At 43.9% G+C, this 14,041-nt stretch overlaps 1 protein-coding gene and 1 non-coding gene across 4 annotated transcripts in view; both read left to right on the top strand.

Moving 5' to 3' along the window:
* The window catches only part of Pax5 (paired box 5), a 224,607-nt gene that overhangs the window by 78,207 nt on the left and 132,359 nt on the right, over window positions 1-14,041 (top strand). The window lies entirely within an intron of this gene.
* LOC123457884 lies at window positions 9,852-9,979 on the top strand. Its single transcript, XR_006635242.1, has one exon. It is a non-coding gene; the product is annotated as a small nucleolar RNA SNORA33 (small nucleolar RNA).

The raw sequence follows: 14,041 nt of genomic DNA, 5'->3' as shown, positions 1-14,041 counted from the left end.
TGGTCCAGGCTGATCTGGAATTAACTTTGTAGTCTCAGGGTGGCCTTGAACTCATGGCAATCCTCCTACCTCTGCCTCCCGAGTGCTGGGATTAAAGGTGTGCGCCACCACGCCCGGCTTATTTTATTATTTTTATTTTTATTTTTAAAAATTTATTTATTTATTTGAGAGTGTCAAACAGAGAGAGAAAGAGGCAGACAGAGAAAGAGAGAAAGAGAATGGGTGCGCCAGGACCTCCAGCCACTGCAAACGAACTCCAGATGTGTGCGCCCCCTTGTGCATCTGGCTAACGTGGGTCCTGGGGAATCAAGCCTCGAACCAGGGACCTTAGGCTTCACAGGCAAGCGCTTAACCGCTAAGCCATCTCTCCAGCCCAACTTTTTTATTTTTTGAGGCAGGGTCTCACTCTATCCAAGGCTGACCTGGAACTCACTCTGTAGCTCAAGGTGGCCTCAAACCCATGGCAATTCTTCTCAACCTCAGCCTCCTGGGTGCTGGGATTAAAGGCATGTGTCACCATGCCCGGCTAAAATTGAATTTATATAAGTAAAATCCCAGAGATGTTTTATAGAAGTGTATTAAAAACTCACTTTGATTCTTCACAATCTAGTATGTACCATGTGCCTACAGAATAAGTCATAAATACTAAATATGAGCTCCCAATTAGAACACCCAAGCCACAGTAAGGAAATGAAGGTAAGCAGAGATTAAACACCAAAATATCTATGTGGATAGTTAGATGTCAGCAGAGAAAATTCTCGAAAGAACCCCAAGGCAAAACAAAACAAAACAGTCCTTAGAGAGAAAGAAGGTTAAAAATTGCAGCGATTTCTAGTCAGAAATTATGCAAAAGGAGAATGAGTGAAGTATTTAAAGTGTGGAAAGCAAAAACCACCAACCTGGAAATCTAGATCCTGGGAAATCATCCTGTGAAATGGAAGAACAGCACAAAAATTTTCTCCAACAAACACAAACTGAGAGAACTCACCAGAAGACTTGACCTACAAGAAGTGTTCAGAGAAGCACTTCCAGGAGGAGAGGTGCAGAGAAACTCAGCTCCATTCGGAGACAAGAGGGAGTCCGAGGCATGATGAAGGTTAAGTAAAACCCACGATTCTTCTTATTCTTAATTTGTCTAAAAGGTAACAATTTGTGTAAATCAGCAGAATCACTGTATGGGTGATTAATGCATATAACTAAGGGAAGTGGATTGTAACAATGCAGGGGGGAAGAAGTGAGAACATTAGAAAGCACCTATATTCCCATTTAAGAAGAGTGATGTTATTTAGAGGTAGGCTTGGAGTCATAAATATATATTAAAGTATTAAAACCTTATAAACAATAGAAGTATAAGTGAAATGCTAACAGAAGAAACAAAATGGAATCATACAGTGTATTATCATTTAAAACCAGAAATAGCTGGGTGTGGTGGTGCACGTCTTTAATCCCAGCACTCAGGAGGCAGAGGTAGGAGGATCACTATGAGTTTGAGGCCACCCTGAGGCTACATAGTGAATTCCAGGTCAGCCTGGGCTAGAGTGAGACCCCCACCTCAAAAAAACAAAAACAAAAAAAATTATGGGGGCTGGAGAAAGACTGTTCAATGGCTAAGGTGCTTTCCTACAAAGCCTAAGGACCCGATTTTGATTCCCCAGTCTTCACAGTAAAGCCAGATGCACAAAGTGGCACATGCATCTGGAGTTCATTTACACCAACTAGAGGCCCTGGCATGTCCATTCTCTTTCTCTCTTCTCTCTGCTTGCAAATAAATAAATAAATTAAAAAAGAAAGCCAGTAAAGGAATTTTAAAAAGGGGGAGGGAGAACTTGCAAATAACAAGTTTGCCAAATAGAAAGTTATAAGCATAATAGATATTAATCCAATTATATATTATTACCCTGAATATGAATGACTTAAATATCAAAGAACAGCAATTGTCAGAGTGCATAAGAAAAACCACAAGACAGGGCTGGAGAGATGGCTTAGTGGTTAAGGTGCATGCCTGCAAAGCCTAAGCCCCCCAGTTTGATTCTTCAGGTCGTTTGCAGTGGTTGGGAGGCCCTGATGTGCCCATTCTCACTCTCTCTCTAATAAATAAATAAATAAATAAATAAATAAATAAATAAATAATTTTTTTTTAAAAAAAGAAAGGAAGAAAAACTACAAGACAGCCGGGTGTGGTGGCGCACGCCTTTAATCCCAGACTCGGGAGGCAGAGGTAGGAGGATCGCCATGAGTTCAAGGCCACCCTGAGACTCCATAGTGAATTCCAGGTCAGCCTGGGCTAGAGTGAAACTCCATCTCGAAAAACAAAACAAAACAAAACAAAACAAAAAACAAAAAGAAAAGAAAAAGAAAAACCACAAGACTCTGTGTCCCATTCTGTTTTGCCAGCAAGAAGTGTACAAATGCAGGAGAGAATGGGATTTCAGAAGCCATAAGACTCAGGATACATTGTGGAAGAGGTGGTGTAAAGAATCTAAGAGCCAAAGGAAAGGAAAGAGTGCTTACAATACTGTCCTCCAGACGCAAAGTGGCCGTGATATTCATGACCTCATAGTGGCTGACACTACATACATAAGACCTGCATAACAGGAGGAAAGCGATGGCATCAAAATTGAAGAGACTAGTTAGAAAGAAGAAGGGACTCGGCGTGGGGCAGATTCAGACAGGCGGGGAGAAGGGAGGGTGGCGCGAGGGGACTGTGATAATGATGTATTGTCTAAATGTGTGGAAGTTGTCAATGAAAGTTAAAAAACAAAGAAGCCATGATAACCAAATATGTTGAAACATAAAAGAAACTCTAAATAGAATTATCTAATAAAGTACATTGACTGTGAAAATAATGAGTTTTGGGGATTTAAAAACAAGTAGCAAAAGAGATATAATAACAATACTATGTAATGTTGGGAAAAGGCTGATTTATGTTAAAATGTTCTAGCATTCTCATGTTGATCAGGAAAAGGGTAGATATGTTAATGAATTTTAGACTGGGATCAGTCCAGGATGCAGGTGATTAAATTAAGGGTACCCACTGTTACCCATTACTATACATAATAGAATGTTTAGTTCTGAAACCAAAAGAGGCAAAAAGAGATATATTGGATAAAACCAGAAGTCAGGGGAAAAGGAAAAGAGGTCAGGAAAAAAATAAACAAAAAATTGAATAGTAGAAGGAAAAAGTAAAAATATTTGATGGATTGGAGAGATGGCTCAGCAGGTAAGGCGTTTGCCTGTAAAGCCTGCTGGTCTGGGTTCAATTCCCCAGTACCCACATAAAGTCAGATGCACAAAGAGACACGTGTTGGGAGTTTGCAGTGTCAGAGGACTTGGTGTGCTCACTCTTCCTCTTTCTTTATGTCTCTTTTCTATCTCTGTCTTTCCACAACTAATTAAATCAAAGTTAAAAAGTATGGAGATAAAAAAATTTCCAAATGATAAAAAAGATATGTAAGACAACCAAAACCTATACATATGCTATTTATAGGAAATAACTTAAAACAAGATCATATGGAAAAGTTGCAAGGAATGAGACAGAAAATACAGACTAGTCAATGCTAATCAAAACTGTGATTAGGGCTGGAGAGGTGGCTTAGCGGTTAAGCGCTTGCCTGTGAAGCCTAAGGACCCTGGTTTGAAGCTCAACTCCCCAGGACTCACGTTAGCCAGATGCATAAGGGGCGCATGCATCTGGAGTTCGTCTGCAGTGACTGGAGGCTCTGGCGTGCCCATTCTCTCTCTCTCTCTCTCTCTACCTGCCTCTTTCTCTGTCTGTCACTCTCAAATAAATAAATAAAAATAATAAACAACAAAATAAACTGTGATTAATGTCACCATCAGAGGACATAAGCCCCAAGGCCTAAGCTGTACTCAAAGACTGAGGATCGTTATTGAATGGCAACAAGAATGATCCACAGGACGATGTAGCAAATCCTGAATTTATACATGTTTAGCAAAAGAGCTTCAACATATTTATGGCAAAAATCACCAACCAATAAATCCCGTGATACTTTGAGGACTTGTGCACCCCTCCCTCTGGTTAATGAGCAGCTCCAGCAGACAAAACATTGACAAGGATATTTAGAGGATTTGCACAACATAATGAACAAGCTTAATAACATAACAAACGTATGCAAGGACAAAATAACAGGATGTCCAGCCTCTCCAGACACGCACGGACAGGACATGAGTGACTAGACGTCATCTGAGAAAGCAAGTCTGAGCAAGCCCAGAAGTCCCCATGAGAGACTGTGCTCTTTGATGGCTGTGCAAAAAGTTAAAACCTTCTAGCCCAAAGCAAAATACAGTCTTCAAATCTCACATGTTTGAATATTAAACACAAAGTGAACCTTCTGAAAAAAAAAATCCATGGGTTAATAAATAAGTCCAGGGCTGGGCAAGTGGCTTAGCGGTTAAGGCGTTTGCCTGTAAAGCCAAAGGACCCTGGTTCAATTCCCCAGGACCCATGTAAGTCAACTGCACAAGGGGGCGCATGCGTCTGGAGTTCAGTGGCTGGAGGACCTGGCACACCCATTATCTCTTTCTCTTTCTCTGCATCTTTCTCTCTCTCTCAAATAAATAAAATGTTATTTTAAAAAAGAAATAAATCCAAATATGTGGGGTGTGGTGGCGCACAACTTTAATCCCAACACTTGGGAGGCACAGGTAGGAGGATTACCATGAGTTCAAGGTCACCCTGAGATTACGTAGTGAATTCCAGGTCAGCCTGGGCTAGAGTGAGACCCTACCTTGAAAGAGAGGACAAGACAGGAGATGGCCAGTCCCATAGATTTTCCTCAGAGAGAGAGAGAGAGGAGGTATTAAAACCCAGACTCAGAGAAAAAAAAATTCTGAGGGGTCTGGAGGGATGGCTTAGTGGTTAAGGCACTTGCTTGCAAAGCTAAAGGACCCAGGTTTGATTTGGACCCATGTAAGCCAGATACATAAGGTGGCACATGTATCTGTTTGTTTGTAGAGGCTAGAGGTCCTCACACGCCCATTCTCTCTCTCTCTTCCTCTTCCTCTCTGTCAAATAAATAAATAAAATATATTTTTAAAAATTCTGGGCTGGAGAGATGGCTTAGAGGTTAAGCACTTGCCTGTGAAGCCTAAGGACCTTGGTTTGAGGCTTGGTTCCACAGGACCCATGTTAGCCAGATGCACAAGGGGATGCATGTGTCTGGAGTTTGCAGTGGCTGGAAGCCCTGGCGCTCCCATTCTTTCTCTCTCTCTCTGTCTCTTTTTCTTTCTTTCTGTCACTCTCAAATAAATAAAAATGAACAAAAAAATTAAAAAAAAAATTGAGGGAGCAGCCTGGTAGAGCTTGGGACATCTCTCCTACAGGAAGGAGGTACGCATGGCTCAGAGGTATTCACCACTGTCACCCATGCACGGGCCACACGTGGCTCACAACATGGTAAGGCTGTAAGGGAAGTCGTCCTGGAGTCATCCTGACCCTTGAATCCTGTTGCTTCTCGTTGCTGATAGTAAACACCTGACCAAGAGCAACTCGTGGGAGGAAAGGGTTTATTTTGGTCTACAGACTTGAGGGGAATCTCCATGATGGCAGGAGAAAAGGATGACATATGCAAAGCGTGGACATCACCTCCTGGCCAACATCAGCAGGACAATAGCAGCAGGAAAGTGTGCCAAACACTAGCAAGGGGAAGCTGGCTATAACACCCATAAGCCTGCCCCCAACAATATATCACCTCCAGGAAGATCCAATTCCCAAATTGCCACCAGCTGGGAACCTAGCATTCAGAACACATAGTTTATGGGGGATACTTGAATCAAACCATCACATTCTGCCCCTGGCCCCCATAAACTGATAACCATCCATGATGTAAAATGCAATGCATTTAGTCTAACTTTAAAAGTCCCCGCAGTTTTGATCAATCCCAATGATGTTCAAACATCCCCATAATCCAAGGTCTTTTAACTGAGCTGTTATACCAAAAAAAAAAAACCAAAATGGCACAGAATAAACATCCATACTGCAAAAGATGGCATTGGGCATAGCAAAGAAATATTCAACCATGACAAGATTTAAAACAAACAGAGCAAACATAAAATTCTATAGCTCCAAGTCCGGTAACTTTAGCCAGTGACCAAGTCTTCAAGTCTGCTCATTCTAAGCAGTGATTCATCTCTGGAGTTCCAATTCTACCACCACTCCCAGCTAGGCTACTCACAGTCCAGGAAAATTTCATTCACTGCCAGCAGTTCTGCTTGGCAGCCATCCCATTGTCCTGGCATCTCCACTGGGTCTCCACTGCAAACCACAGTTCATCCTCATGGTTCCGTCAGGTCTCCACACAGGTAATCCAACAAGCCTGCTTCATACTGCCCATGGTCATTTCCAAAATACAAAACAATGTTACGTATCCAATCACCCTTTCTTTCCTGCATTTGTTATATTCCATAATACCAGGTAGGCTACTAATTTGTTAACCTAGGGGAGAATAAAGCAGACTTTGAAGAACAGGCACCCCTTCAGCATTCAGGCCCCTTAATTCAAAAGTGCATTCTTCCTATTGTCCCAGTGCAGATCAGCTGGCCCAGTCTCAATGGTTGTAATTTCTCAAACAATTGCAGTTGAATGGGCAGAAGTTTTGGCCCAAAGATTTCATTTCTTTCTGTGCTATACCCCTCTGCTCACACCAGTCCATTTTTTTTTTCATTTTCTTTATTGGTTTTATTGAGTAACAACCGCAGTATGTGACTATCACTATTGACATAAAGCTGCTCTGTTCATATCAGATGCGGGCTTCTCAGCTATCATGAAGCTCTCAAGGCACAGCTGGGTTCCCGGGGAGTCACGGGGCCAAGACAAGGTTGCAAGTGAGGTGGGGTTGCTGAGCGCAGGAAGAGGTGGGCCTCAAGCCTGTGGGCTGGAGTGGGGTGCGGTGTGGCTGCAGGAACACAGCCCGGGCCGGGGGAACAGTGGGCAGGCTGGAGGAACCACTGGGGTGGCATCTTTTTATGTTTTCTGCAGCTGGAAGAAAGTGCCCGAGATGGCAATTTGCACAGATGTTTGTTTCGCTCACAGGTCTGGAGGCTGTGATCAGTTCTTTTTCTCTAGCAAGACAGAGGGCAGCACGTGGGGAGACAGCAAGTGTGCCAGCTGGAGTCTCGCCCGTTCTTCCAGAGATGGCAGTGCCACCGTGGACGCCCCTCCCCATGACCTTGTCCAACTCTCATGACCTTACCAAACCCTAATCACCGCCAAAGACTCTTCGTCCAAATCCCAATAATGTATGGATTTGGGGATTAAGTTTATAACCAGTGAATTTGGGGAGATGCATTCAAACCATAGCAGAAGTTTTTCTAGAAGTTTCTGTAAGAGATGCTCAAGCCATTGCCTGGGCCAGGATCTCCTCTAGTCATTCTAATGAGCAGTGGGACAGTATGATGCATCCCATGTAGACAATGAGCTCCTGGATATGGACCATTGTTTGTTTCTCCTCCCTTTCCTCCTTCCTTCCTTCCTTCTTCCCTTCATATATTTCTTTTTAGTGTTTTGAGATAGGGTCTCAGGTAACACAGACCAGCCTGGGACTCTATGTAGTCCAGTTTTGCCTTGAACTTGCAGCAATCCTCTTCTCTGCCTCCTGATAATAAGAGAACTTGGGGTGTCTTTGAGGGCAACAAAGCCTTTCTCAGCTCTGGGTTGGGCTGTAACTCAGGAGTCAGGGTGCCAGAGGGTCAGTTACACAAAACTTCTACTGCGTCAGTGGTCTTCGGGTTCTTGTCTTGTGAATTTGATGAATGAAAATCAGAGACCATAGAGGGTGAAGTTTACGACAATTTTATTCTATTTATTATAGAGCTTAAAAGACAGAAAAAAAGACAGAACTCTTGCTGTAAGGCAGAAGGGGAAACCCATCCCTGGAAATGGGAAAGCCTACCTGGTAAATGGGAAATGGGAAAGCCTACCTGGTAAATGGGAAGTGGGAAAGCCTACCTGGAAATGGGAAATGGGAAAGCCTACCTGGTAAATGGGAAGTGGGAAAGCCTACCTGGTAAATGGGAAGTGGGAAAGCCTACCTGGTAAGCCTGTTTGGGGTCTTTTATGGGCGTTGACTGAATGGGGGCTGAGCTAGTCCCAAGCCCAGTAACCTTATTTACATCTTCTCATCAGATTTCTAGGGAAGGGGAACTCCTTTAGGGAAGAAGAGATTAGGAAAAACCAGATCCCATGCCAAATATTTGGGCACCTAGTAAATCTTGTTCACATCCTCTGGCCAGGTTTTAGGATAAAAAGAGATAAGGAAAAATAAAATAAAACAAAACAAATTCTTCCCCCTCCCTTCCTTACAGACTCAAGGACATTTACTGCTTTGATCCAAGCAAGAAAAAAAAAATTTACTTTGGGGGACCTGTGATCCTCAGCTACCTAGTCCATTTCTATGCCCTTATTCTCTCCTCTGAAGAGGTCGCTGTAACTGTCTCACTGAGTGCTGGCATTACCGGGCTGAGCTGCCATGCCTGGCTTGACATGGTGACTTCTGTTCTCGTGTTTTAAAAGACAGATTTGACAAAGTAGCTACGACTTCCAAGAGCCAGAGAGAAAAACATGCACGTATGTGTATGTGTGTGCTAGTATCAGGCTTAATAATGATTTGTGCTTTTGTGGATAAAATACATGCAAGGGTGGGGGAGATAACTCATCAGTTAAAGGCTCTTTCTTGCAAAGCCGGCTGGCCTACACTAGTCCATTTCTCCATAATGCAATCTTGCACAAGTTCTCAGGTCATGGGCATAACAGCAAGCCTCTCACACAAACTGTTTCTAGCCCAATCCAGGCAAAGCTCTTTCTTCCCCTTATAAGCCAAACCTAACAGTCCATAGTTCTTACTGGATTCAGGTCTTTCACCTCTATCCAGAATAGTCCATGAAGCTGTACTTACAGCACTTCAAGCTGTCTCTTAGGCCATGGTTTCAAGTCCTTCCACATTCCTCCCTCAAATCAGTCCCTCAAGGCCAACAAAAGCCACACAGTTAGGTTTCTAGCAGCAGCAATCCCACTCTTGGCATCCATTTGATTGTTGCAGTTAGCTTCATGTTGCTGGCAGAAAACACCCAATCAGGAGCAGCTTGTAGGAGGATAGGGTTTATTTTGGCTTACAGACTCGCAGGGACGCTCCATGATGGCAGGGGAAAATGATGACATGAGCAAGAGTCTAGACATCACCTCCTGGCCAACACCAGCAGTGCAACAGCAGCAGGAGAGTGTGCCAAACACTGGCAAGGGGAAGCTGGCTCTAACACCCACAAGCCCACCCCAATACCTTGCCTCCAGGAGGCTCCAATTACCAAATTGCCACCAGCTGGGGACCTAGCATTCAGCACTTATAAGTTTATGGGAGACACCTGAATCAAACCAGGTCCAATCTTGAGTAGATACTTGGGAAACACCTGGGAGATGTTATTGATCAATGTTGTTTACATCCTCAGAGAATGTCTGGATGACAATGACAGGACTCCTTCCCCATACTTATTACCTAGAGAATTGCATGTGAGCTAGGTGGGGAGGGCCCTGAGTAAGGAAGAGCGAGGGGAAAGAGGAAGAGCCAGAGCATTCGTATCTGTGTTTTGTCTGGGAAAGGGGGAGTTCTGGGTGGCCAGGGCGGAAGGTGTGGCAGTATGGAGGATGACTCTAGAAAATTTGTTTTATTTATGTATGTGTATATACATATACCTAACATGAAGAAATGTTTTATACACACACATATATGTAAAATCTGGACCGGGCATATAATTAGATACTTTGCACCATCTGATTCAATCCCATAACAAATACCTTTAGGAAAGTATTTTCCTTATTTAAAGAAGAAAGAAAGAAAGAAAAGCCAGCCAATTGGTCTGCTTATCTGAATGTGTCTCTGCAGAAAGGTAGAGAGCTGGCAATAGTGATGGCATGTTATGAGCCTAAGGACAGTGGAGGTCATTAAGGTCCCTGAAACTGGCTACAATACGTTAATGTTGAAGCATTTTCATAAGATTTACTTCTAATGTAACTTGTTCTAAGTTTAATGAAAGCTAAGAGTTAATAAATTGCATGGTCTTTTTTATTGAAGAAGAAAAAACCTAGGGGATGATATTTGATACACAGCAGTTTACAATTTTTCCCATTGGGGCTAGAGAGATGGCTTAGCCATGAAGGCGCTCGCCTCTGAAGCCCAAAGACCCAGGATCAATTCCCCAGTACCCACCACGTACGTCAGATACACAAGGTGGCGCATGCATCTGGAGTTCATTTGCAGTGGCTAGAGGCCCCAGCATGCTCATTCTCTCTCTATATATGCCTCTTTCTTTCTCTCTGTCTCAAATAAATAAATAAAATATAAAAAATTAAATTTTTTTCCCATTATGTTTGTCTCCTGAACTTAGGTTAGGCTATACAGTATAATTTTTAGCACCTTTTAACTTTTTTAAAAATTTTTATTTATTTCTTTGAGAGAGAGAGATAGAGAGAGAAAGGTGTGCTGCATGCATCACCTTGTGCATCTGGCTTATGTGGGTCCTGGGGAATTGGCCTTGGGACCTGTGGCTTTTCAGGCAAGCGCCTTAACTGCTAAGCCATCTCTCCAGCCCCCTTTAGCATCTTTTAAACTTTAGCAGTCATTGCTTCTGAATGTTTGAATGTAGACTGACAGCTTTGTGAGGCTATTTCTGAGGAGTAGTTCTTCCCTATGGGACACCCACTTTCAGGAATAGGGATATTAATTTATATTAACTCATTTATGAGTGAAATCTGGGTGCCAAATTACAGCATATGGAGTAAGTCTGGAGAAGTCCCATGCCGTCTGTGCTCTGGGGCAGCACAGCAAATTCTCTTGCTGGCACCCTGTTTTGGCTTCTGGGCCTCTTCAGGGATTGAGGGAGTAGCGCCATGAGAGAGTGCGCCCCGCAGGCACCAGTCCCCGGTACTGGGTAAAATGAGAGAAAAAGGAAATTAAAAATCAATATGAAATATTTGGAATTTGGAAAACATTACCTGTTTTGTTCTTGGGTTAACCCTGAGTTTAGCCGACTTGTCATTACGCACTGTGCTTCTGGAGGTTAGGTACGAAAAACAGAAAGTGGGGCCATGGGTTTTCAATGTTTTAATGTTTATTTTATTTTTATTTATTTATTTGACAGAGAAAGAAGGAGAGAGCGAGAGACAGAGAGAGAGAGACAGAGAGAGAGAAAATAGCCTGATCCACGCCAGGGCCTCCAGCCACTGCAAACGAACTCCAGATGCATTGTGCCCCCCTTGTGCATCTGGCTAACGTGGATCCTGGGGAATTGACCCTGGGTCCTTTGGCTTTGCAGGCAAACACCTTAACTGCTAAGCCATCCCTCCAGCCCGGTTTTTATTTTTATTTATTTATTTATTTTTTGTTTCTCAAGGTAGGGTCTCACTCTGGCCCAGGCTGACCTGGAATTAACTATGTAGTCTCAGGGAGGCCTCAAACTCATGGCGATCCTCCTACCACTGCCTCCCAAGTGCTGGGATTAAAGGAGTGCGCCACCATGCCCGGTTCCTGGTTTTCAATTTTTGTTGTGGACCTGCCTGACAGTGTTGCCTCAGTATCTCCTGTAAGTTTCAAATGCCCTTGACTCATAAAGGGTCCCTGTAAACCAATGCCTAGCCTTCTGTTCCAGTCCCTGACAATCAGAAAACAGCGCCTAAGTCTGTGGACATACAAGACCTTGAAAGATGATCACCACATGCCCCAGGAGCTTAGCTGCAGGAAAACCATATGGCACCTGACATTGGCCCTTAGATCTAGGACAGATTTGGGAGTGATCATGCTTAGAAGTTTCAATCAAGTGAGACTGACACAGGTTCTCTGGAAGGACATTTTCCCAGCGCTACTAACTGAACTCAACTACCTGGATTTCTCTAGATTTCTGGCTGGCTCCCAGGAGCCAGTTTCTGGCTTAAATATTCCGGCTGTCCATCTGTACCTCAGGAATGCTTAGAACAGCCCCACGTGCCAAGTGGAATTCTGAAGCTCCATGAAGCCATACCACACCCCCTGTGAGCCCCAGGTCTGGGGGAATCAGTTCCGGGTGGAGCAGTGCAGTTTCCGGCATGCTTCTCTTTTAGGGTGTAGAGTGTTTGCCCCATGTAGAGAACAAAGTGAACGGCTCTCTAGCACTTCCCCGTGTCGCCTTGCGGTAACTGAGCACTTACAATGTGCCAAGCACCGGTCCCAGCTCTGTGCACGCTCTGCAATGCCTTCAACAGCCCCCTGAGGCGTGGGCTTTTAATATCTTATTGCAGACAAGGAAATGGAGGGCCAGAACAGCCAAATAACATTTTAGGCCCATGAAGCTGGGAGGCTGTGATGATGAGGACTTAAAGCCTAACTGTGTTCTCTCATTCCAGGAGTGCCCAAGACAGTTGCACAAGCTAGTTGGGACAGCTGTTTGCCAGAAAGAACAGCTATGAATCCAATGTTCTAGCATAAAAGTTACTATTTTTAGGACCTGTTTCCTGTTTGAACTGATCCCTTTTGACATTCTGCTTGATTTATCTTGACATAAATTTCACTTTAAAGCAGCACTGGTCACAGCTAGTTGTCCAAAGGGAATTTTATTTCTTTTCATTGTTTTAATGACAGAGATGGGAGTGTGGTTATAGCTGCCCCAAGTGTCTTCCACATCCAAACCTTGTAACTGTGGTAAATGGAAAAGAACTTTAGGGTCTCATCATCCACAGCTGTCTGTGGTGGAAAGGATCCACAACGATCTTCAAGGGAGACACCTGGCCCCGCCTGTGGTCCTCTGGAAGTTCTGCACCTCCAGCCCAGCGCCCCCACTGACCATTTGGCTTTCACCAGAGGGTGTCAGTGCCACTCCCAACTGGGTCTGCAATTACTTGTAGACACAGAGAAACTTCCCTCTTGTTACTTGACAGGACTCAGGATGCTCCCCACTGATGACATTCGTTTGGATTATAGATATAATATTTTTTTGGAGGTAGGGTTTTCACTGTAGTCCAGACTGACCTGGAATTCATTATGTACTCTCAGGGTGGCCTCGAACTCATGGTGATCCTCCTACCTCTGCCTCCTCAGTGCTGGGATTAAAGGCCTGTGCCACCACGCCCGGCTTTGATGTGATATCTGGTGATGGCTGCTAGGCAACATGTAACCAATGCGTCTTCCATTACTCCAATGTTATTCTCCAATCAAATCATCCCTTGAGCTATTGGGATGATCTGGGTGGTCCCCTTCCATGTGTCACTTCCAGTGAGTTGTGTTTTGTGGTGATGCCTGACCCTGGATGAAGGATATCTGAGACACCCTCTGTGGAAATCTCCCATGCATGTAGAATGCTTCTTTGGGGGAACCTGGGAGAAAGGCTACCTGAACTGAGAGTCAGCTGCAGAATCTGAGTAATGGGCAGTTAGCATCTCACGGACTCTGAAATTACTTATCGGCTTTCCTGTCCATGTGGCAGCTAAGAAGACCAAGTGTATCCCCTGTTCTAGTAAGTACATACGTTTCTGGTTTTGACCTTGGCTTTGAGTGGTGGGAAGCAGGGTGACTGAGAGAGTGGGTTCTGGAGTCAGGTTCTATCCCAGCTCCATCACCTACCAGCCTCATGGTCATAGGCAAATTATGTGACTTTGCAAAGTCTCAATTTCTTGTCCGTAAAAATGGGATAATGAGTGCTGTCCTTCTAGGACTGTTTGAAATTAACTGTGGGTCCTCTTGAAGTTGGGGGCCATGCCAGCATGTCATACATGCTCATTGTTGGCTACAGTTGATTATTATTGCTTCCGTTTTATGTTCTTTTGGCTTTCTTTTCTTCCCTTTGTATCTCCATATATGCTTTTGCATCATGAGTTCCCTTCAGTCTTTCCTGGAAAACAGTGAGGCATGAAAGAATGAGTAACTGAATCAAGAGAGTGAGTGACAAAGAAAAAAAAGTTGAGCATGGTAGCGCACACCTTTCATCCCAGCACTCGGGAGGCAGATGTAGGAGGATCATTGTGAGTTCAAGGCCACCCTGAGACTACATAGTGAATTCCAGGTCA

This window comes from Jaculus jaculus, chromosome 1, assembly GCF_020740685.1.
Source record: "Jaculus jaculus isolate mJacJac1 chromosome 1, mJacJac1.mat.Y.cur, whole genome shotgun sequence".
NCBI classification, from domain to species: domain Eukaryota; kingdom Metazoa; phylum Chordata; class Mammalia; order Rodentia; family Dipodidae; genus Jaculus; species Jaculus jaculus.
Note: the sequence above shows the minus strand (reverse complement) of the source record. Positions and strands in the feature narration are given on the sequence as shown.